General features: G+C 38.8%; 1 pseudogene; it reads right to left on the minus strand.

Moving 5' to 3' along the window:
- Nucleotides 1-9,832: 9,832 nt before the first annotated feature.
- Nucleotides 9,833-10,403, minus strand: LOC112606517 (annotated as a pseudogene).
- Nucleotides 10,404-25,624: the final 15,221 nt, after the last annotated feature.

Consider the following 25,624-nt stretch of genomic DNA (forward strand, 5'->3'; position numbering starts at 1 on the left):
CCCCGTCTCTACTAAAAATACAAAAAACTAGCCGGGCGTGGTGGCGGGCGCCTGTAGTCTCAGCTACTTGGGAGGCTGAGGCGGGAGAATGGCGTGAACCCGGGAGGCGGAGCTTGCAGTGAGGAGATCACGCCACTGCACTCCAGCCTGGGAGACACAGCGAGACTCCGTCTCAAAAAAAAAAAAAAAAAAAAAAAAAAAAAATTCAGGTTGAAATTTAGTCCCCAGTGTGGCAGTATTGAGAGGTAGGGCTTTTAAGAGGTGATTGAGTCAGAAGGGCTCTGTCCTCATGAATAGATTAATCTGTTCATGGATGAATGGACTGATGGGTTATCATGGGAGTGGGACTGGTGGTTTTATTAGAAGAAGCGAGACCTGAGCTAGCACGCTGTCCCCTCATCATAAGATGCCCTGCGCCACCTCAGGATGCTGGCAAGTGTCCCCACCGGCAAGAAGGCCCTCACCAGATGTGGCCCCTTGAGCTTGGACTTCTCAGCCTCTAAAATAGTGGGAAAGAAGCTCCTTTTTTAAAAAAATAAATTACCGCCTTTCAGTTATTCTGTTATACGCAACAAAAAATGAACTAGGATAATAGACATAAATTTAGAATTGTTATATACCATAGCTCATAAGCCCATTCCAGTCTCTGTAGTACTCTTTAAGAAAATAGCTGTTTAAGTTTGCTTAATCTTCTATTTCCTAAACAAAGCATTTGATTCAATTTTGTTTTAATATGTAACTTCATCAGGAAAATACTTTGGGAACACTAAAATAGATTATGACTTGAGGAATGGTGCTTCATTTTTTTTATTTCCACTGCCTAGATAGGTCTCTGATGTGTATAAAACACTTGATATTTTTAATCTCTTTTTTTGATGAATTAAGGAATATAATATGTGTTATTTATGTTTCCCTGTTTATGTTGCTGTCCTTCCTCTAACATCTTGCTCCTCGTTTCCTGTTCATACACACATCTCACCTCCAACACCAACATTCTTATTTTATAGTCCTGCTAAGTCCTCCACTTACTCTTCCAGATTTTATCATCTGTTGGGAAAAATTATTTTGTTGACTCTGATCCCCAGATGCTTTTATTCCTCATTAATCAAGCGCCTCCTGGAATTCCAATTGCTTTATTTCTACCTGACTTAATCCCAAAGCCTACATAAATTCCAGCTCTTTCATAAACATCTCAGATTCAGAGCCAGGGTATCATCCCATTTCCAAATCTGCACTCTCACAGAAGTAGACCTGATACTTGTAATACTTAGCACTTTTATGTCTGTATCTACACTCAGAGCCCGTAACGTTTGGGGCCAGAGAATTATTTAATTTATTGTTATGAGAGATTGTTTTGTATATTGAGGAATGTTTAGCAGTACTCCTGTCACTAAATGCCAGTGACACACCCCCAGTTGTGATAACCAAAGATGACTCCAGAAACTGCCAGATGTCACCTGGAGAACAAAGTCTCTCCCCTCCCATCCCTGTTGAAAGCCTCTGATTTAAGGCTATATCCATATCCATATTCATAGTCATATCTGCATTTGGACTGAGAAGTAACATTGATTTATCTTGATCTACATTAGGCACCAGGTTCAATAGCATATGTTATCTGTTTTAGTTTTCATGATGATCCTCAGGGGTATTCATAGAACCAGTTTAAACATGAGGAAGACATAGCTCAGAGGCAGAAATAACTCAAAACAAAATCAACTATGGTATGCACACATTTCCCTGCACCATATTAGTTACTTGAAAACTTCTTAAGGATGGGATCCCCTCTGCTTTCACCTTGCTATCTCCCACAGGACTATTAGGTAGTAGTTGTATAATAAAAATAATAGTAAGTTGGTGAATCAAAAGCAATATTCTTAGACTTACTATATGAGCTTTAACCTCTCTCTGGGCTGCAAATTTTCTAGATTTGCCTTACCTATGAGTTGCCTACCTGTTTCTTAACCCTGATATATTTATATTAGGTATGTAAATTGAATATAATTGTATTGCTTAAGTGCATTATTTAATAATATAATTGCGTTAATCTTTCTGTCTGTCTTCAAGTTTTGGCATCATAGTATAATGAAAAATGCATGAGCTTTCCGAATCAAAAGGATGTTAATTTTAAATTCTGACTCCATGCCTAACTGGCTCTGTGGCATTTACTTCAAAAACTAAACATTTCTGTGATCACTGCAAGGAATACAGAGATAAAAACAAAACCCCGACTATCTAGAGATTTATACTCTAGTAAGGGAGACAAAACTTGAAAATAAATTAATTTAAATACCAAGATATAACATTAGAAGCACATGCAAAGTACAAAGTACAGAGGTGATACAGAGGAAGGACGATGTACCTTTATCAGGTAAAGATATGGAACACTTTCAGGACAGATTGTGCCTACGATGGGTGATAAAGAATAGACAGAGCCAGAAGATAAGCCTCTTCTACTTCCTGTGTCTCAATTTCAGTATTTATAAAATAGGGATAATTATACATCTGGTGGTTATGAGTATTAAATGTGATGGGACTACAACATGTTTCACATAGTGTTGAACAGAGTAGACACATAATAAATATTATCTCCTTTCCATTTCCTTTAAAGGACAACAGTTACGTCATTTATAATTGTTAATAGTTAAGCTACTACAAGGCAGTAAGAGAGCTAGTGAATGACAGATTTTCATAGATTGCAAAGTTAGTATATTTCTTCTCTTGTTCAGATACTATAAGAAAATCTTCAAATTCATTCTACATTATCAACTCCCCAAGGAAGACGAACAGGTTCTGCATTCCATCTCAAAATGTTGTAAGGCATTTTTATCAGACAAAGGCATCCTTCTATGACTTTCTTCCTGTTCTTTAAAATACACACAAACTATACAACTTGAACATTGTAACAGGTCTGCTTTCTGTTCCATTCAGTGACATTTAGTACAAGAGCAGAATAGAAAACCCTGAAAAGTAAAATCAAATCCCAAGCGCTTTACACATCTTTCTAAGCCTCTGTGGAGGATTCTAAAGATTGACTCTTCTGTTATTCAAGCTGCTTCACCAACTGCCCTGTCAGAGCTCCAGACTCAGACCCTATTGAGGATCCTTATCCCTGAATGTCTCTTGCTATCAAGATAAGTCTTCATTTCTCTTTGTAAAGTGACAGCAGAGATCTGGGAAGGTGAAGAATCTTTTCCCACCGAGCTTCAAATAACTCACTTCTAAAGCAGTTCCATAATTCTCACTGTAGCCATGAGGTTGTGAAGTCTCATTATCTCTGACCTTGGTCTTTCTCAGCTGCCATGACCCATGAAGGAAAAAAGGTCAGTGGCTGACATTCTTTCATTCAACCAACATTTACTGAGCACTTTCCTGGTGCCAGGTATGGTGCTGGGCTGCAGGGATATGTCAAAGTTTTATTCACTAAAGATCTAATAAGATGAGGCCGGACGCTGTGGCTCATGCTTGTAATCCCAGTACTTTGGGAGGCCGAGGCGGGTGGATCACCAGGTCAGGAGTTAAAGACCGCCTGGCCAACATGGTGAAACCCAGTCTCTACTAAAAATACAAAAATCAGCTGCGCGTGGTGGCGGATGCCTGTAATCCCAGCTACTCAGGAGGCTGAGGCAGAGAATTGCTTGAACCCGGGAGGCAGAGGTTGCAGTGAGCAGAGATTGTGCCAGTGCATTACAGCCTGGGTGACAGAGCAAGACGCTGTCTCAAAAAAATAAATAAATAAATAAAAAATAACAACAACAATAATAATAATATGAATATAATCTGGCTTTATTCATTTCAGTAGCCTTATTCCCTTCTTTTTGGAAAGTGGGGTAGTGAAAATATATATTAGGCATCTTTATGACTTCAATCTTTTTTTTTTTTTTTTTGAGATGGAGTCACTCTGTTGCCCAGGCTGGAGTGCAGTGGCACCGTGTCGGCTCACTGCAGCCTCCAGCTCCTGGGTTCAAGCAATTCTCCTGCCTCAGCCTCCTGAGTAACTGGGATTACAGGCACCCATCACCTAAACCCAGATAATTTTTGTATTTTCAGTAGAGACAGGGTTTCACCATGTTGGTCAGGCTAATCTCAAACTCCTGACCTCAGGTGATCCACCCACCTCGGACTCCCAAACTGCTGGGATTACATGTGTGAGCCACCATGCCCGGCCACTACTTCAACCCTTAAGGTCACTCTGGGCTTCAAAATATAGAATCAAGAGCAGCTTTATAATGTGGCTCCAATCTTCATGTGTAGGAATATCTTGAGCCAAAGTTAAGCATGAGGCAATTTCTATCATTAGTGAAAGGATGTGTCTATAGTTTATTGCATTTAGCTTACCCTAGAAGCATAAACTACCCACCTGAGGTGTGAATGCACCTTGTATTTAATGATTAGTGGAGATTGTTTGCAACTGATCTTGCAAATTACACTCTTCACATCTCAAAGGGACTTTATTTTGCAAGGGTATTCAATGACTCCTGTTAGATCTGTCCTAAATACATATAAACACAAACAAGATGCTACACAGTTTATAACCATCTTTCCCCTTTACATAGCACTGAAACAGTAGTGAGTACAGTGTGGTAACTGAGGGAAATTCACCAGACTAATTGTGATAAGGGAGGATCAAGCTTAAGTTTTTTCACATCTCTTTTGAATCTGTCAGCTATTTGACTTAGGAGATTCAGAAGAGTTGTAGAAAAACTTAAGCTTGGCTTGAAATGTCAGCATTTAAGGCATCAGATGTAAGGAGTTAGGGCATCTGGAGTTTGGCCAACCTATAGAACTTGGAGATACTAAAGTAATATCTGGAAAGCCAAGCACAGGGCCTAGACTCCAGGAAAGGGGTTAGCAGACTTACTATGTGCCAAGTCCACAGCAGACCAGAGTCTGAGGACCAGGGTCCTCTTTCTGTGGAGACTGGAGGGAGAACCAAGGGCCCAGACAGCAGCCAATCTAGCCCCACAATCACACCTGATAGTGGACAGATCCCTGTCGCGTCCTGGGGCTCCTGAAAGTGCCCAATTTTGCTTATAAACATGCAAAGGGAGCATCTGGTGTGCCATCTGTAGGCTGTGTCTAGATGCTGTGTTTTAGTAGGAGAAAATCACCTACTTTCTACCAGGCCAGATTCTCAGTGGTCCAGGCCTAAGTCAGGGCAGAAGCAACAGAGTACATGCTATTGCTGGGGCAGGCTAAAGCCAGCATACTTTAGCATTTTATAGATGTGACGAGAGAGGCACAGAAAGCTGTGGAGCTTTCCGAGTTCATGGAACAAGGCAGAGGTCCAACCACTATTTGAAGCTCACTACCTCACTTGTCATGCAAATTTGCCTATTGTTTGTGCATACTTGTGTGCATATATTATGCGAATATACCTACTTCAGCATACAACACACATTCTTTAAATGATTCAGTGAATGAATATATAAGGTAGAATTTATCCTGTTTGAATATAAAGGTATTTATTCATTCATTCAATAAAGACAGGAAAGGTACGTGCTATCATGGAGCTTACATTCTTATGAGGGGAAGAATTAACACTCAAGATTTTAAATAGTTGAACAGGACTGTTTCAAATAATATTGAGTGTTGTGAAGACATAAGATAGAATACTGAAATAAGAATTTTGCCTTTCTCTTTGTACAAAGGCAACAATGACTAAATGCAGATTAATGAAGCATGCAGGGAACTAATTCTGTCTTCTCCATGCAACAGTGCACCTACCATTTATTCCCCTTCCCCTGATCACATTTTCTGGTTTGGTGGCCACATCACGTACACTTTCTGTCATTTTCCTGAAATATATCAATAATGTTTAATTTGACAGAATCTGAACCAAACTTGTGGGGGAAGAGCAGCAGGGTGAGCTTTGGGGTCTGGGCCAAGCCTTCGTCTTCAGAGAAGCAGGTTATCCAATGGCTGAACTATGAATTGTGCATAGTCAGTGTTCAGTAAAAATTCCCTTTTCTCAGCATCAAGAGAACAAGGAAAAACAGAATATTCTCCAAAAGATATTTCCATAGCTCTTGACTGACCTTGTACCACGCACAGACTGGGTTTTGAAATACGTCAGAAGTTTAAATTCAGTTATCTTTATTAACTCCTTGCCCACATCAGCTTAAGCCCAATATGTCCCAGGAATAACTTGAAGGTTGTTATGTAGAAAGTTAAAAGGACTATTGAAAGCAGAAATATTGATTTCTAGAAAAGGGGATCTTTTCTACAATATTCTACTTTCTTTTCTAATGATTGAAAGGACAGAGAAATTCAACTTTTAATTCTAGCTGGAGCATCCACATTGATGAGCTACTAATCTCACTGTGCCTCAGGCTTCCTATTTGTAAATAAAGAGATGCCTGGTTGTTTTCAGGCTTTAAAGTAATTTCATGTTCATGTACATTCGCATATATAAAATATATAGCACAGTGCTTGGCACATAGTATACACTAAATAAATTTTTTTTCCTCCTCTGTAAGGAGTTCTGGCCTTAATTTCAAACAAGCCACAAACTGAAATCATAAAGATGGAAATAAAGAATATAAAATTTGAAAATGTGTAAATTACTGAAAGCACAAGAACCATTAATTGTCAAGGATGGTTCTCATTAAACTAGCAGCATATGTTGCTATTATAAGGATGTTTGTCACGAGCTCCTGAGAGGTCTATTAACAATAAAATTCTATTATTCCAGATGTTTCACATCCATGTAATACACCCACAATAATTAATTTCATATGGGCTAAATTCATAAATCTAGAAAACTAGAAAGACGTGTTATTCACCACATAAGGCATCTTATATCCTATTTATAATCTGACTGAAATGCTAAAAAATGCCATTAATTACAGGGAAACCCACTATCATTTTTCTTTATCTCTGGAATAGACTTTGAATTTGAAAATACTCCATTACCATTATAAAGGCAGCATCTGAGCAAACAAGGAGAAGAAGAAAGTTGCTGTCACATCTGCTGTTGTAGCTCAGGTCACTTCTCCTGGTGGCATTATGGCTCAGGATTGCTGCTGCCACCCCTGGCTGGCCTTAGCTGGGCCCTGCTTTGTGCCAGAACTGTGCTAGGTGCTTCATGTGTATCATGACTTTTCTTCACAATATCCTCGTTAGATAGTCTTCCCTTTATAAAGGTAGAGGCTCAAAGAAGTGAAATAACTGATCCAACATCACAACTCCTAAATGATAAAGCTAGGATTTGAACTCAGATCTCTAGCACCAACATCTGACCTCTCTCCATGTTACTAAGCTGCCTCTCTAAGGTAATAATGAAAGCTTTCATCTGTTGTGTGGCTGATCCAGCCTGCCAGATAACCTGAGACAGGAAAAAGAAACACAAACACACACACACACACACACACACACACACACACACATGGGATTCTCCAATATAAAGTCCAAAGGTCAACTACTGCAACTGCCACTCAATGTCAGAATACCCTTGACAGAGGCTTGACAAATAACTAAATGGTCACCCAGAGTTCATTAAACCCTGTACCTCTTGAAGGCAGAGATTCATCTTCTTTTATATTCTAGCACCTGTTGTGCGCTCTGGTATGTAGAGTCAATGTTAATTTTTTATTTTTATTTTTATTTTTTAAGATTCCAACTTTTTGAATTTTTTCCCCTTTTACACAAAACAAAGTAGAAGAAATAATAAAGGATTAAAACTGAAAAAGTTATTCTGTAGAACATGTATACACAAAAAAATGTGTATACATGTAGTAGAACATGTATACATAAAAAAATCCAGATAGGAAGACAGGCTTATTTACAATGAAAGTAAGGTAAAATTAAGGTAGTTTTCTTATGAAATATTTTTTTTAAAAATCAAATATATGCTATAATAGGCACCACTATTTACAACAATATTAAAGATGAAAAAACAACACTTATTTAATAGGCACAGATATACCACAAGGTACAACATCGGTGCAATAAATTCACAAAACCGTATTACAGCCAGTTAATCAGTTTAAGAATTGTTCCCAAGTCAGTCACATTTTTTTTTTTTTTCTTTCCAGATTACATCTGAGGATATTTCCTTTTTTTTTTTTTTTTTTTTAAATTTATTTATTATTATTATACTTTAAGTTGTAGGGTACATGTGCATAACGTGCAGGTTTGTTACATATGTATACTTGTGCCATGTTGGTCTGCTGCACCCATCAACTCGTCATTTACATCATGTATAACTCCCAATGCAATCCCTCCCCCCTCCCCCATGATAGGCCCCGGTGTGTGATGTTCCCCTTCCTGAGTCCAAGTGATCTCATTGTTCAGTTCCCACCTATGAGTGAGAACATGCGGTGTTTGGTTTTCTGTTCTTGTGATAGTTTGCTAAGAATGATGGTTTCCAGCTGCATCCATGTCCCTACAAAGGACGCAAACTCATCCTTTTTTATGGCTGCATAGTATTCCATGGTGTATATGTGCCACATTTTCTTAATCCAATCTGTCACTGATGGACAATTGGGTTGATTCCAAGTCTTTGCTATTGTGAATAGTGCTGCAATAAACATACGTGTGCATGTGTCTTTATAGCAGCATAATTTATAATCCTTTGGGTCAGTCACATTTTTGGCTTTCATTCCTACAGATTTCATTCCTACAGATTTCAAATACTCTAAATTTCTAGCTATCGAGAAGTTAAGAATGATTATAATAAGCTTTCCAAGGAGTTACAAAATCTTTGTAGACCAAAGGCCAACTATCATCACCTCAAGTCTGCTCTCACCAGCAGCCCTTGTATTTTTCAGGCAGAAATCTCTAGGAAAAAAAGTCAGACACCAGTGTAGTCACTATCTCCCATGCCAAACCCAGGGGACTAAAATGACCAGTATTACCATAAAACGAGAATTGTGAGGTTTACCTTAAAAGGCTTATTCTGGTCTCAAAAATTAGTCAGATAAGATTATCTTCTACTGAAATGAATCTTGCCTAAACACAGAAGACTGGTATCCTTTACTGCTGGTCCTAAAGTCATAGACATGAATTTTAACCTACTGTATACTATAGCTAAAATCAGCTGAAAATCTGAAATTAAAAATATGCTAGAAATCCTAAATCCAATCTTTTGGAAGTCTGCTATTGAAAGGCCTTTAAGGATTTACTAACTTCAAGTCTAAGTGCAAAGGGACAAAAGCTTAAGCCTGTCGGACATTCCTTTTTTTGGACAAAAAGATCAAAGTTTCCTACAAATTGCTAAGCTTTGCACAAGCGAGAAACCTACACATACTAGTGCATGGAATCAGTTTCATTTTATTCCACGGGGATTCTTCTCCCACGGGAAAGAAACAGAATGAGGAATGAATCTTAATTGGTCTCTTCATCGCAAGTGGTAAACTTGGTCTCTATATTCACAAAGTCAGAAAGTTTTTTAAGCAGACTGTGGAAGCAGACAGTAGAACCAGCTTCCTGCAGCCACAGACCACTACCTTGTATCCAGCAAGAGCAAAGATGAACTTGAACAATTATCCAGAGTCACTTGAATCGTACTAAAGGGCAAGGTTCACCACTATAAAAAAGGAAGTTGTCTAAAAGCAAGAATTCAATTAACCCTGGGTAAGAAAAATCAAAACAAGTCATACATACTAATGAGTTGTCCATGAGGCCAACTAGTAAGAACGTACTCAACTATACATGCCATGAAGACACTATGCACAAAGCATAACTTGGCGAGCCTGCATTTCTATTAACTACGGGCAGAGTGAGGGAGAGCAAAGAGCTACTTCTGTAACATTTTAGTATCCAGATAGTACAGCAGAAACCATTCCCAGGGGCAATGGGTGCTCCATTAATCACACTGAATAAAGCAGATGAATTATTCATTTTTCTATTCTTTTTGTTTGAGAAGTTGGGTTACCTCCCTTTTGGCCATTCCAGTGTACTTAGAAATGATTCCATGTTGGTTTAGTCCAGGAAGCAATAGTAAAGAAGTCACTATCAGGCAGGTGAGAAGCAAGTTGTGGACTTGCTGTCCCACCTAAGCAATCTCAGTTAGGGAAATGATCATGGTCATGAAGTACATCTTAGGTTTATCTTCCTTTAGTGTGAAGAGGCATTTCCACCAACCCACAGCTCTGCATCGAGTTTTTAACTAGATTGCTGCAAATTTCATGAAACCTTTGCTGTTGTTCAGTGGTCCATTTATTGGAGCCAAAAATTCTAGGCACCAGAATGGGAACAAGGTAGTCAGCCAAATGGATCTAGATAGTAGATAATCAGAAACATCAAAGAAACCACACCCATGATGGCAGGTGGAAACCAGGCTGTTTCCCATGGGAAGACTTTATCAGCATCAGCATCACTTCTCCCCATCCTTGCAGCTGTTTTTCCAGATTTGCAGTCTCTGTAGCCAGCAGGTTAGTGATGTGATTATCTCCCTCTGCCATTATCTCTGAGATGCCATCTCCATGAGTGCAGGCTGCCTTCCCAGTGAACCCTCCTACCGAGACCTGCACGGCGACCACAGCACCAGAGTCAATGTTCATCGAACGGCAATTTATCACATGACAAAAACACACGAATTTGGGCTATAGAAGAATAGTCATTCAGCAGGTGAGATTTCAAGTTTATGATGTTGAGGATTAAATGTGGGTAAATATAATATCTAGAAGAAATTATATACTGTTTTCAAACTTGAGACTAGAACCTACTGAAACAGCAATGTTATCACATAAATGTGGCAGGATGAGCCACAGACAAGAACCCCTCAGACACCAAGTTGTAGAAGGAAAAGTCTTTATTCAGCTGGGAGAATAGGCAGACTCACATCTCCAAAAACCAAGCACACCGAGTGAGCAATTCCTGTCCCTTTTAAGGGTTCACAACTCTAAGGGGGTCTGTGTGAGAGGGTCGTGATCGATTGAGCAAGCGGGGGTACGTGGCTGGGGGCTGCACACATCAGTAATTAGAATGGAATAGAACAGGACAGGGGTTTTCCCAATGCTTTTCCATACAATGTCTGGAATCTATAGATAACATAACCAGTAAGGTCAGGGGTCAATCTTTAACCAGGCCCAGGGCGTGGCGCCGGGCTGTCTGCTTGTGGATTTCATTTCTGCCTTTTAGTTTTTACTTCTTCTTTCTCTGGAGGCAGAAATTGGGCATAAGACCATATAAGGGTGGTATCCTCCCTTAAAAATAATAGCTATGTTAATAATTAACATTTATTGAGCACTAGCTGTGTGTCAATCACTATATCAAGAACTTTAAATTATAAACACAACTAATCCTCATAACAACTCTATGAGATGCATAGTACTATCTCTGAACTCAGGGAATGTAAATAAAAGAGGTCGTACAGCTACCAAGATATAGAGCCAGGATTCAAACAAAGGCTGTCTAGCCCCAGAGCCTGCTGGCAACCACCATACTAAACACTCCTTGGGAACTCAAGCTAAGCTAATGGGATACCATGGAATTGTAGGTTATTTTATCTATTTATAGTTTTCCTATTAAATGTTTTTATACCATGAGAAAATTAGCTGGAAAGCTAAACGGTTTTTGTTTGTTTGTTTGTTTGGTTACCTGGCTGTAGAAATCAGGAAAAGTCAGGATGAAAAAGACATGCTCTAACAAGTTGGAGGGGCTAGATACCAAACTGCTAGAACATGTGACATGTGCTATCACCTTTCATCTTCTCTTGCACTACGGTTGGTGCCAGTGTGATGTAGTGGTTCAGAGCTCTGGCTTTCAACTCAAATAGAGTTGAGTTCAAGTCCAGGTCTGATGCTTACTAGCCGAGTGATCTGGACAGGGCAAAGACCTTCAAATCCTTCACATATAAAATGTGCCTAGTTATAATATCTCTTTACATCAGGGGACACTAGAAAATTTAAACAAGATAATACATGCAAATTTTAGTACAATGCCTGGAATATATCGAAATGTGCATATAAGTATTATTGCTATTAGTTCCTCTTTTACAGATGTAAAATAAGAAGGTCTAAGATATCAACTAGATGCTGAATAAAGTTTGTGTGCCTATAAGCCCAGCACTTTGGGAGTCGGAGGTGGGTGAATCACCTGAGGTTAGGAGTTTGAGACCAGCCTGACCAACATGGAGAAACCCTGTCTCTACTAAAAATACCAGACTTTCTAAAGGTGGTGGTGCATGCCTGTAACCCCAGCTACTTGGGAGGCTGAGGCAGGAGAATCGCTTGAACCCAGGAGGCAGAGGTTGTAATGAACTGAGATTACACCATTGCACTGAAGCCTGGACAACAAGAGTGAAACTCCATCTCAAAAAAAAAAGTAGAAAGCCACAAGCTCTCCTTTGTCTTGTTTGCAAGCAATAGCAGCAAAGAGAGAATTCCCACTCTTCTAGCAGTTTCAGAAAAACAGCCATTTTGTGATGTTACAAAGCATAAGCCCTCCCTCCCCCTGTGGTCCTATGTTCAGTACTAGCACTAACCATTTGTATGCTCTAGGTGGGGTTGCCTTCTGCTCCACCTCCAGCCAGGATTAAAGACTGTCACAAGTAGCAGGAATCTATTCCTCCAAACTTCATGATATATAACAGAAAGTCAACTGAAGAAAATAAAGTAAGCAAATAATCAACGAGCCCATATTGTTCTTTCAGGTTGATAACATTTTGCCAAAACATGCCTTCTAGTAGCTATCATTATTAAGACTTTCACTTATATGACTTTACACATGTTGGTTAAGGCTTTTCATGTGTATTACATGATGTTTTGATTTTCACTCTCATCCTGTTGGTTGAGTTGCTGGGATATCAGCATTTCTCTTTTGTGATGTGGAAACTGGGACTTGAATCATCTGCATGAATTGATCCAAATCCCATAATCACAAGGCCAGAGAAAGAACTTTATCAAATCTTGTTTCTTACTTAAAACTCTGCCACCAGGTCTCACTGCTCTCAGAGTGAAATCCGATCTCCTTTCCATGAATACCTGTATGGCCTGGCTCATGCAAACTTGTCTAATCTCATTTCAGGCAGTTTTTTTCTTTCTTTCTTTTTTTTTTTTGGAGACACAGTCTCACTCTGTTACCCAGGCTAGTGTGCAGTGGTGCCATCTTGGCTAACTGCAACCTCCACCTCCTGGGTTCAAGCGATTCTCGTCCCTCAGTCTCCCAAGTAGCTGGGATTACAGGCACCCGTTACCACACCTAGATAATTTTAAAAATACTTTTAGTAGAGATGGGGTTTCACCAGTTTGGCCAGGCTGATTTAGAACCCCTCACCTCAAGTGATCCACCTGCCTCAGCCTCCCAACGTGCTGGGATTACAGGTGTGAGCTGCCATGCGCTGCCCTCTGTCTGTTACTCATTATGCTCCCACAACATGGACTTTCCATTAAAGGAAGGTTCTCAGCTGTTTCCTGCATTGGGCCCTGTATGTGGTCTAAGGACAGAGAGGCATCCAATCAGCAGACACGGGGCAGAACACACCTGGGAGGTACATCTGCAGGTGGTGGGGCACGGGCTCCATGCCTCTCGGGAGACTTCTGCTCCAGAATTCTAAGAGACTTCTTTAGATTCAAAACTTGGTGTCATTGGGGAATACTAAGGTGATCATCATCTAAGAGGTAAACACAGAACAATAAAACTTGATGAGGATTTTATTTGATAAGCGTGGTGCAAATATTGAGGGAGGGCAACTAACATGATTCAGCATTTGCTACATGATGTCTTCTTAATTTTATACAAGGATTATCATAGAGGAAAATAGATTTGGTGCGATAAAAATACCTCTTCCAAGGATACACAGTTTTTAAGTGCAAGTTGGTATTGAAACCTAAGTTTAGTTGGTTCTACTACACATGACATTTGCCCTCTGACAGGATGACTTTATACTATGTTAAAAGAATTACTCAACTAGGGCTATTTTAATTTCCTCACAAAGGACAAGATTGGTTCAAGATACAGGAATGGTGCTAATTTTGAAAGAAGACTTGGCAGGCTCTGTGTCTGGAGAACAAAGCTGAGAGGACTGGGAGCGAGAAGGGCCCTGACAGGAAATTAGTTTGGAGAATACATTACTAATAAGATAAAATCATGGAAAAATGGCATTTGAGTCAAGTTGCATAACTCTACTGGCTCTAACTTATTATACATTAACAAAAGACATTTAATAAAAGCTTTACCCCTCTTTGATTCAACTGTTTCAATCATTGAAAACAAACAGCACAATTAAATCACATCTTAAAGACTTGTCATCCCAAGATAATTCATGATGGATTTTCAAAGGTTTTATGGTAAGAGAATCTTCCCAAGAAATGTATATGGATAAAATATTCTGAAAAATAATGTGGAATAGATAATGTCTGGGCTTCAGAATCAAGAGATCTCTGTAAAGACTCATCTCATACATTTGCTAAGTAATCATAGAACATTTCACAATCTAATTTTTATTGTACTAACTGGCAAACTGGCAAATGGGTGAAATCTTAATATATATTCACAGAGCTACTGTTAAATACATTTAAATGTTTTATATCAAAATGTTGATATTTGGCTGCTTATGCATATTATAAAATGAATAAATGAATGAATGAGCATATGAGTACTTTGAGATTATTTAAAATAATCTTACCAATGTATACTTATCGGTGTTTTTTTTTTTTTTTTTTTTTGCTGGAGTGCAGTGGTATGATCTCAGCTCACTGCAACCTCTGGCTCCCGGGTTCAAGTGATTTTCCTGCCTCAGCCTCCCGAGTGGCTGGGACTACAGGTGTACACCACCACGCCTGGCTAATTTTTGTATTTTTAGTAGAGACGATGTTTCGCCATGTTGGCCAGGCTGGTCTCAAACTCCTGATCTCAGGTGATCCACCTGCCCTGGACTCCAAAAGTGCTGGGATTATAGGCATGAGTCACTGCATCCAGCAGTGTTTTTATTTCAGAACTAATTAATTTATTACTCACATTAATTCTAATTGTACTTCAATTTGCTAGAGCATAGATCACTATTGTTTAGTACTAATGGTCTTTTAAAATTACTAGGAAACAACAACATACTAATAAACATATGCTCACAAAATCTATCACCTGTCCTTATTTAATCTTTTTTAGTAGACACCAGTATGGTTTAAATCACTAAAACTTTTATTTTATAGTTTTATCATACAAAACAAATTATCTTTTGCCTCATTTTTTTTTCTTTTGGAACTAACTCAAGTTTCTATTATCTTCATGATGTCTTTGGAAATGTAAAAACTTTATTTATATGCTAACTGATTTTTAAGATATCATAAAATTGTATTTCTCATTTTGCCCACATCAAATGAGATATTTTGCTGGATTGACTCAATGATTTTTTTTTAATGGCCTTTTGAATTAAAAAGCAGTCAAAGACTGAACGTGATTTTCCCAGTCTGTGACTCAGGTTCCCAAGCTGAATCTGATGATACCCAGTAACAATAAAGTCTTATGCTATAGAGTAAATATCTATAATGTGAGTGTGTTGTGGGTTTGTTTGTGGATGGGATCACAAGTATCTAGAATATGAGTCAATATTTCCCATCTCTGGCACACAGAACAGACATTGCTGGTCAATTGCCAGTATTCCCCTAACTCTACCTTTCAACTTCTTGACACAAAACTTGGATTATAAATTTGTCATCACTATCTTATGAAATAAAACATACCTGTATCTACCCAATAGGCTTATAGCTATAATACTTTATACTAGAGGAAAAGAGAAAGAATTATAAGTGGATGATGCAATTATTCTGGAACAACTGGATACCTAGATTGATGATAAGAGAATTAGCCAATGTTACTGATATAAAAGCCCGTCATTATTTAATCAAAGAGCTTAATTTTGCATGAGGACCTGGTGGTAGTTTTAGAATGAATGCCTAGAATCCTTGCCTTCCAGACAGCCCTTCTTAAACTATGTCCACATGAGAATACACGTATCTTGAATATATATTATGAAAAAAAAATGATACTATGATTCTGGGGATTGTTCTACTGAAGACCTGTCTTTTGAAATCCTAATTGGTTCTAGTATTAATTACTACATTCTATCCAATAAAATACTTTCTCTTATCTTATTGCATGGTATACTGGAAAAAAGTCTCAATACCCACATAAAGCTAATATTGTTTATTTATTTATTTATTTTTGCTATATACTATTCCAGGGATGCCTTGAACTCCAGAATTACCTGAATGTAAGATTTTCATATCAAAAAGCTATGGCCAATTTTTATATTCATCTCTGTATTAGGAGATCCTAAATTAGGAACCAGGCTGCCCAGCAGGAGGTGAGTGGTAGGCAGTGAGCATTACCATGCTATATGGAGGGGACAGTAGCATCCCAAACCTAGTTGAGAAAGAGGATGAAAAAAATATTCAGTAAGAACTTAGGCAAACTTACAAATATAGATGACATACTTTCCATTTAATGACCTGGATAGCGCCTGTTCTCATTTCTTCCCCCCAACTTTCTGAGCAATTTGACTATGCCCAGAATCTAGAGCAATCCTTCACAGTACAGATCATGTTTGCAAAGAGTTAGTTGGGGTAGGACAGCTAAAAATCACATCCAAATATTATTAAATCTTATTTGATGGATATCTTAATAAAAAGACTGAGAGCGTAACTGGTTCTATCCTGTCTGAAAACACTATCCAATGCCCCAATTTTCCAAAGATTGGTACTAAATCAGACCTTCTGTGACTTAATTCCTGCTGTGATGTTATGCCCTAGTTTTGATAATTGCACACTCTTCCTAGTTTCTGTTCATTCGCTTAATAATGACTTATTGAATACCTAATATATTTCCAGAATAATTTTTAGATATTTTGATACAGAGATAAATAAAAATAGCCATGGTGCTTGTGACCTAGTTGAGAAAAACCTATATTTACACTCTATATTTAAAGAGAGTACTGTTGGAGCACAGATAAGGGGCCAGTTAAGCCTGGCTCAAGGAGTCAGGAATGGTTTCTCAAGCAAGAGAAACCTGGGTTATGTCTTGAAATGAGAAGCCATGGTTTGACGTGCTTAGAAAGACAAGAGAGGAGGCCGGGCATGGTGGTTCACACCTGTAATCGCAGCACTTTGGGAGGCTGAGGGGGATGGATCAGGAGATTGAGACCATCCTGGCCAACATGGTGAAACCCTGTTTCTACTAAAATACAAAATAATTAGCTGGGCATGGTGGCGGGTGCCTGTAGTCCCAGCTACTCAGGAGGCTGAGGCAGGAGAATCGCTTGAACCCAGGAGGTGGAGGTTTCAGTGAGCTGAGATCAGGCCACTACTCTCCAGTCTGGCAACAGAGTGAGACTCTGTCTCAAAAGAAAAGAAAAACAACAACAGAAAAAAGAAAGATAAGAGAGGAAATGGCATGTGTATAAGCATTGGAAAGCAAAAGTTAGTCTGGAGTGTATGCTGTTTATGATTGCTGGGGCGGGATTGTGGCATGGTAATGACAAGCAAGCTCAAGATCTCTGGAGATAGGCTGGGGCCAGACTGTGAAGGGTCTTTAATGACATGCCAGAGTTTAGTGTTAGGACTGAAGGTTGGTGATACCAAGCAAGCAGTATATCAGAATTACCTCGGGAAATGTGTTCAAATACAGATTCCTGACCTCACCACAGATACTGAGTTAGTATTTCTGGGGATGTACCCAGAAACACTATTTTTAAGGAGCTCCCTGGTGATACTAACCTTCAGCCGGGTTTTGGAACCACTTGGGGAGGCAATGTTGTATCCATATCCTAGCTCTGTCAAGGCTGAGCTCTTGGCTTGCTGTCAGCAGTTCCCTCCAGAGAATGATGCTCTGCTCTGAACACCAGCCCTAAAGACACTAAAGTGCTGTCTATCCAAGTTGCCCTCCAAGGCCACACAGGTATGTAGAAAACAACTGGAAAGCAGAATCCAGCACTCCTGGAATCCAGTCTGTATTTTTCTCTTTTCTTTTTCCTTGTGTAGATAGTGTGAGCAACAAATAGTTTGCCAAAGAGTACAGTAATCAGATCATTTTAATGTATATAGGCAATTTATTGCCCCAGAGACAAGATGGATCCAGAGACAAGATGGATCTGTCAGTAACAGACATCCTAGAACATGAAACATTCATTCCTTCCTAATATGTTTCTTTTTGTAATCTCATTGTTTATCTCAGCATGGTTTTCCCACTGAGAGCTGTAAGTCCCTTGAGAGCACAAATGTTACATTTATTATTTTTGTATATCAGCTTTCAACACATAGCCAAACACATAGTATATGCTGAGAAAATGCTTATTGATTTAATGAATGAACCAGTTCCAATAATTGTAGTTACTTATTAACACTATTTAATAATTTGTTTTCCATCACTTGCCTGCCTACCCTATCCCCACCTGGCTTGTGAGATCCTCAAGGGAAGGAGCTAGTTTCCAGCCCAGAGTCTGAGATAGAGTAGGCACATGGTAGATGCATGTTAAACGAATCAATAACATAATGCAAAGAGCTCTTTCATCTTTGTTTAAATTAAAAGTTAAATTAAGTCAGGGATTCTTCCTTGACAATTCTTCCCTCCTCGCCTAGAGAGACTGTATGCAGAAACATGATTTAAACACCAGAAGACTTTGACTTTTTCTTCACAACCTTTCCTCTAATTGAGAAGTTGACGTTTTTAAAAGCTAGTCTTGTCCTAGGGGAATCCTGAACAGGCCTAGATGGAGTGCTAAGTGAATAGGTAGGTGTCTTCTTTGAGAGATGTGTGGAACAAGAAGAGGTAGGGAGTGACGCAGAAGTCATGATGAACATAGAACTTTCCTGGGCTAAAGCGGGCACTCATCTCCAGCATCTTCAGTATAGATTATTTCAAATAACATTGACAGCCTCAGCCATCTGGGAATAATTTGGTCATGCCTTACTTCTCTGACCTTTTTAAGCTCCAGGTACTCCTTTGACTGCAACTGTCAAATTTTGACAGCTTGACTCAGGGTGAGCAAATGGTTCCTCTTAAAGAATATAACAGCATCCTTTTAACAACAGCCTCATCTATTCACATGCATTCCCCCAGCTTCGGAGGCCTTTATTCTCACAGATGTATAGAGACTCTAAGAGTGGTATTAGGGTCATCTGATGGTGTCTCAGTCAGCTCATGCTGCTGTAACAAAATATCAATGACTGAGTGGCTTAAACAGTAGATATTTACTTCTCATAGTTCTGAAGCCTGGATGCTCAAGATGAAGGTGCCAGCAGATTTGGTTATTGGTGAGGGCCGTCTTTCTGGCTTGCTGATGGACACATTCTTGCTGTACCCTCACATAGTGGAGAGGGAGTGACAGAGAACTCTCATATTTCCTCCCCTTTACAAAAAACTAATCCTGTCTTGGAGCCCCATTCTCATAATCTCATCTAAACCTAATTATTTTCCCAGAGCCTCAGCTCCAAATATCATCACATTGGGGGGTTAGGGTTTCAACATATAAAGTAGAGGATTGAATGACATTCAGTACTGAACAGATGGAATTGAGAAGGAGGAGACAATAAAGAATAGCTAGGAAGATCTAGTTAAAAGAATATGTGATGGGATATCTTTCTGTCCAAAGTATAGAATTATATTCATATTAAGGTGTATGTCTTATCTGGTATATTTCTAGCATCAAACATTATTTGCCTGAGAAATGCTACTTATCTATTCATTCATTCACTCATCCATGAAATATTTATTCAGTAGCTTCTAGATGATTCAGTGAAAAAGACAACAAACCATATCTCTAAAATTTTGACTATTATATTCTAAATTAGGGGTCCCCAAGCCCCCTGTTAGGAACCAGGCAGCCCAGCAGGAGGTGAGTGGTAGGCAAGCGAGCATTACCACCTGAGTTCTGCCTGCTGTAAGATCAACAGCAGCATTAGATTCTCATAGGAGCATGAACCCTATTGTGAACTGAGCACACAAGGGATCTAGGTTGTGTGCTCCTTCTGAGAATCTTATGCCTGATGATCTGAAGTGGAACAGTTTCATCCCGAAATCATCCCCACCCCAGTCCGTGGAAAAATTATCTTCCATGAACCTGGTTCCTGGTGCCAAAAAGTTTGATCTAAATGACAGGTGATTGTGGCAAGGACCAACCAACCAGGTAGTAAGTGAGATTGTATGGGACAGCATAGGAGGACACTCAGATAATGAAATGCTTCAAGATGTAGCAAGAGCCATGGTTGGGGTGAGTACTCAGAGAATCTTCATAGATGAAATGACCCCTCTGCTAAAACATGAATAACAGGTGCAACTTTCACAGCTGGACAATTTTTTTGTTTGTTTGTTTGAGATGGAGTCTCACTCTGTCACCCAGGCTGGAGTACAGTGGTGCAATCTCAGCTCACTGCAACCTCTGCCTCCTGGGTTCAAGCAATTATCTGTCTCAGCCTCCCGAGTAGCTGGGATTACAAGTGCCTGCCACCACATCCAGCTAATTTTTGTATTTTTAGTAGAGGTGGGGGTTTCACCATCTTGGCCAGGCTGGTCTTGAACTCCTGACCTCATGATCCACCTGCCTCAGCCTCCCAAAGTGCTGGGATTACAGGCGTGAGCCACTGCGCCTGGCCTATAAACATTTTATGAATCAGTATGTATGAAAGTCTAGAGATTTGGGAGCCCATAGTCTTCCTTGAATTGAAAATAACTCAGTATTGCTATAGCAATGAGTGGTAGAATATGTGTTTGACAGGGAGGAGTGGAAAGAAGAAGACAGGATAGAGAGGATGGAGAAGAGGGAGTTGGGACTAGAGCCAGAACACAAAGGGACCTGCATATATTATGGAATAAGGACTTTATCTTGAGAGCACTGGGATTTATTGGATGATTGTAGTCACCTGAGTGATGTGATCATATTTGAGCTTTATAGGCACTCTGATAGCACTGTAGAGGGTAGGTGACAAATAGGAGGTCTAGAGATAAGTTTCATTGTCCCAAATGAGAAACAGTGGCTTGAATGGCATTGGTTCAGAGTGATGGGCAGAACTGGTGCACTTGACTCACATTCAGGCAGTAGAATCCATAGGATTGAATGATTGATGTTAGAATGCAAATGAGAGAAATCTAGGATGCTTCTCAGGATAATGGCTTCTTTTATACTCAGGAAATTTGTTGAATCAGCACAGAAAGTCTCCCATTCACTTCTAGATTAGGGCTTCATGCACCGTGGGTAGGGATCAATAGATAATGTCCAAACCACACTTCAAGTATACCTACATATTGATTTTCAAAATTATTTTACATATCAAGATGAGGGGTACAAAAATATGTCAATTTTACAGTTATTTTACTGACTTCAAAAACTCCCCCCCCAAAATAATTACTTCAAGTATTATTCAGGAATTAATAATATTAAAGAGAGTTATATACACAAAGGGAACAAAACTTATTTTTGCAAACATCATTATCCTGAATGAACTAGTGAGAAGTATATCACTCCTTCAAGAAGATATACTTTTTAAGAATCTATTCTTCTTGGGATGCGTTTTCTCTTGAAAGAGCTCTACATACCTAGAATACATCTCAGAAACACCAAAGGGGGATAACAAACACAGTTTGCAGACTCCATAGTTTTACCAAGCTTTTGTTTTCTTTTGTTTTGCATAGACACAACCAAAGTACATGTTAAATTTATTTTGGTTAAAACCGAGGATTTTTTTTTTTTTTTTTAAGGACTGAAATAGCCTTACAATGCTATGAATTCAATCCTGACTCTCATCATATGTGATTTTGCACGAAGTCATTTTCATTGTGGGATGTTCTTCCTTCTCTGAAACGTGAGTAGTGCAGGTTGTACTGGGCATTGGATAAAATGAACTACATGAAAATACTTTACACTACAATCAAAATGTATAGTGTTCCTATTTTCCATTGTGATTAGAGATCAGAATTGGAACATTTGAAACGCAACGAAAATGAGTAAAAAATTAACTGTGGACACGGAGGAATAGATAAGAAGCCACAGTATTTCTTTTCTCTTCCAAGTTAGGAAGGCTGCCCATTGCCACCAAGGTCCTGAGCACATCGAGGTCATGTGCTTGGGAAGAGTAGTGGTATAAAATTTTTGAAACATCTGTTTTGATGCAGAGTATTTCACTGTAAAAAGCAGCATGAGCTATCTTAAGAAAAGCTTCTTTTTTAAATGTGTTTAAAGTCTCCTAAATTTCCTGCATATAAATGTTGAATACCTCCAACATGTCAATCAATCTTGTTTTCCAGTTAACTTAGAATAAAATGATAATGAACTTGCATTTAGCCAGCGCCTTTCACAGAGTGAGCATAATTAGACTTGGAAAAGATCTATTAGGATATCCAATTTCATCTCTCTGCCCAGAGAGAACTATTCCTCCTGAGAGTTCCCTATTACTGTGTTCTGACTTGTTTTAAAAGTCTCAAGGGAAGAAATATTTACTACATTCTTGGATTATTTAATTGTAGGCTTAAAGGGAAGTAACACCAGTCTAAGAATCAGGAAACATGGATTTGATTCTTGATTTTATCATGTATTTGTTGTTTGTGACTTTGACCCAGACGCTAATCTCTCTAAGTCTTAATGTACAAAATGGTGTCAAAATTTTCTATTTCACAGGGTTGTGGTAAAATCAAGAGAGAAAATACATGTAAAAGGACAGATACAGAGCTTGGAACATTAGAGTCACCTGATAAACAGGATTTCTCTCTTTGGCAATTTCCTCTACTAACCATTCCCACACTTATTCCTCCCATATCCTCTCCTCCCTCCTACACTTTTCCTGAGTTGAGTATACTTTGTGAATTTGGTGAAAGATCTTGTTGCTTTTCTTCTTTCTAGTTTCCATGTATTTTCTAGGGCTGCCATAACAAAGTACCACAAACAGGGTGGGTTAAAACAAGAGATATTCCATCCATCACCATTCTGTAGGCTGGAAGTCTGAAATTAAGGTTTTAGTGGGGCAATGCTCCTTCTGAAGGCTCTAGTGGGAAATCTGCCCTTGGCACTTCCTAGCTTCTGATGACTCTCAGAAATCTTTTGCATCCCTTGTCTTGTGTCTTGTTCCCTCCCATCTCCAGCTCCATCTTCACATGGCCCTCTTCCCTGTGTGTGTGTGTATGTACATATGTGCATGTGTATGTGTCTCCATGTGTTCTCCCCTTTCCTTACAAGGACACTAGTCAATAGATTTCATCCTCATCCAAAACCGGTATGACCTCATCTTACCTAATTACATCTGCAAACATCCTATTCTCAGATAAGGCCCTGTTATGAGGTTCTGGGTGGACATGAACTTTGGGAACAACACCATTTATCCTGTGTATCGCCAGCAGACCTCCCAATATCCTTGCCCATTGTAAGATGTAAAGCAGACTCTAAAAAGACCTACCTCTGCTGCTGTGGATATGATCAATAATCAAAATTCCTCCTTTTACTCAACTTTCATTGTTTTCCCAAATATTTTTGCATTAGTTTCATCAGTGGAAAAAAAAAATATTACCACTCTGCCCCAGTTGTCTTTATGTTTCTCTGAAGATTCTGAAGATCCTGCATGCTTGGAGACAGAAGAAAGGAAAGATGAGAGATTTCAAAGATAGAGGGAAGGCTCTGAGTGTATGTACATTCCAAATATGTTAAATTCCTCTATACCAATTATAACCTTTGGAATGCAAAGAGGGGAAAAGTCCCTGTTCTCTCCTGTGGTTCTGCTGAGTGACCTAAGCCCCTCATGTAATATCTCTCAAGATTCCCATCCCCTTCTCATACATAAACTGGGGGAAAAACATAAATAGTGTCCTGCCTGTCACTCATGGTTTTTGATAGTGCAGCATGGCATGGCAAGATAATTTTAAAAGGTTAAGTGATACATATGTTTGAATTATTGAGAAGAGTATTATTGTTCCCCTGCTAGATTATAAATGACTTGGGAATTAGTATCATTTCTTTCTCATTCTTGTTCTTTCTCCTTTACTCTTTTTTCCCTTTTCCCAGAGCAACCTATTAACATCAATATTAAAGGTTTACCTATTTGGGGAATTCAACTTATGTAAAATTAAATTAAATTCCTACTTTCCCAAATTTTGTACTTTAACTCTGTCAATACGTATGTATAGAAATATTTTCCACAAGTTTTAGAATTTGTTCTCATTCTTTTTTAAAAAAATTCTTTATGTGCCAAATGTCCTTTTACCCTTTTTCAACATGAATAGCCAAAATCATTATTTATTTGCAATGAAAACTGCCCTAAATAAATTGCTTTCTGTGAGTTTCTTATGAAACAACTATGAGAAATAACTATTGTATATATAGCTCTTGTTTTGTAATGATAGATAAATATAAAATACCCCACTGATCCCATTCCCACCTCCCAATCTCAAAGAAAAGTTGCATTTTTCTTTTTTCTTTTTTTTGAGACGAAGTCTTGCTGTTGTTGACCCAGGCTGGAGGGCAATGGTGCAATCTCAGCTCACTACAACCTCCACCTCCCAGGTTCAAGCAATTATCCTGCCTCAGCCTCCCGAGTAACTGAGATTACAGGCACTCGACAGGGTTTCACCATGTTGGCCAGGCTGGTCTCGAACTCCTGACCTCAGGTGATCCACTTGCCTCGGCTTCCCAAAGTGCTGTGATTACAGGCATGAGCCACCCCGCTCGGCCATTAGCATTTCAAGCCAGTCATTTGGTGGGATCTACAAGGTCTTAAGTAAATGCAAATAAAAACACAAAAAGGTAATGTAAAAACCAGAGAAAAGAAAAACATGCTGATTTTCTTATTATTTGTTAGCATGAAATATTGTGGTAAGCTTAATATTTTCAATACTTAATTCATATGGATGAATACATTCATGAGCATGTGATTTTGTTATTCTCAAGTAGTCAAGATGATATGGTCATTTAGACAACATGGGGAATCAACCTCACTTTATCATTGTTTGATTTGACAACATTTGGACCTATCCCCTCTTTTGCTTTTCCTTTTTCTTTGAGTAAACTAAACAATTCATTTATTTGTGATAATCCAAACTTTCTCCCCTGCTGCCTTCTTTCTTTCAATCGTTCATTAAATTTGATATAATCCTGGGTCCCTGCATGGGACAGCGTTCTTTGAAAATTTTCATATATTTTGAATTATTTTTTAAATTTGAGACACACATGGACATTTTCCTTCAGGTATACTTTAATAAAGGTTACTAACACTTATTGTTTAAAAAAAATGTAGGGGGGTGGTTCATGGGGTTACTGGCATGTAACTCCATCTCTCTACCACTAGTTTTCTAGTCTGTAAACGGGGCTTAATACCAAGTTCATATGGACTTTAGGAGGACTAAAGAGAGGCACTTGGGTACTGCAGAGACAGAAAGATTGAAATGCTTTCTTCACTTAATAGTTCTTTGCTGCCAGAAAAATTCATTCACTTTCCTGAGCCTCAGTTTCCTTTTACATAAAGTGAATATAACAACACACATTTTATAGATGAGAAGATTCAATAGGATGACAAATAATACACTTAAATGTTTTCTGAGAATGCAGAATTATTTAGATACTAGATAAAGAACAGTGTTTAAAAACATAAATTCAATTTCTTCAACAAGGTCTACTTATCTTGGGAGGTGTCTGTTGGAGGGTGTGGAATTGTGTTTCCTCTCTCAACAATTTCTACTATGCCGAACATTTTAAATTTCTAGATGCAATTGC

Source organism: Theropithecus gelada, chromosome 14 (assembly GCF_003255815.1).
Source record: "Theropithecus gelada isolate Dixy chromosome 14, Tgel_1.0, whole genome shotgun sequence".
Lineage (NCBI taxonomy): Eukaryota > Metazoa > Chordata > Mammalia > Primates > Cercopithecidae > Theropithecus > Theropithecus gelada.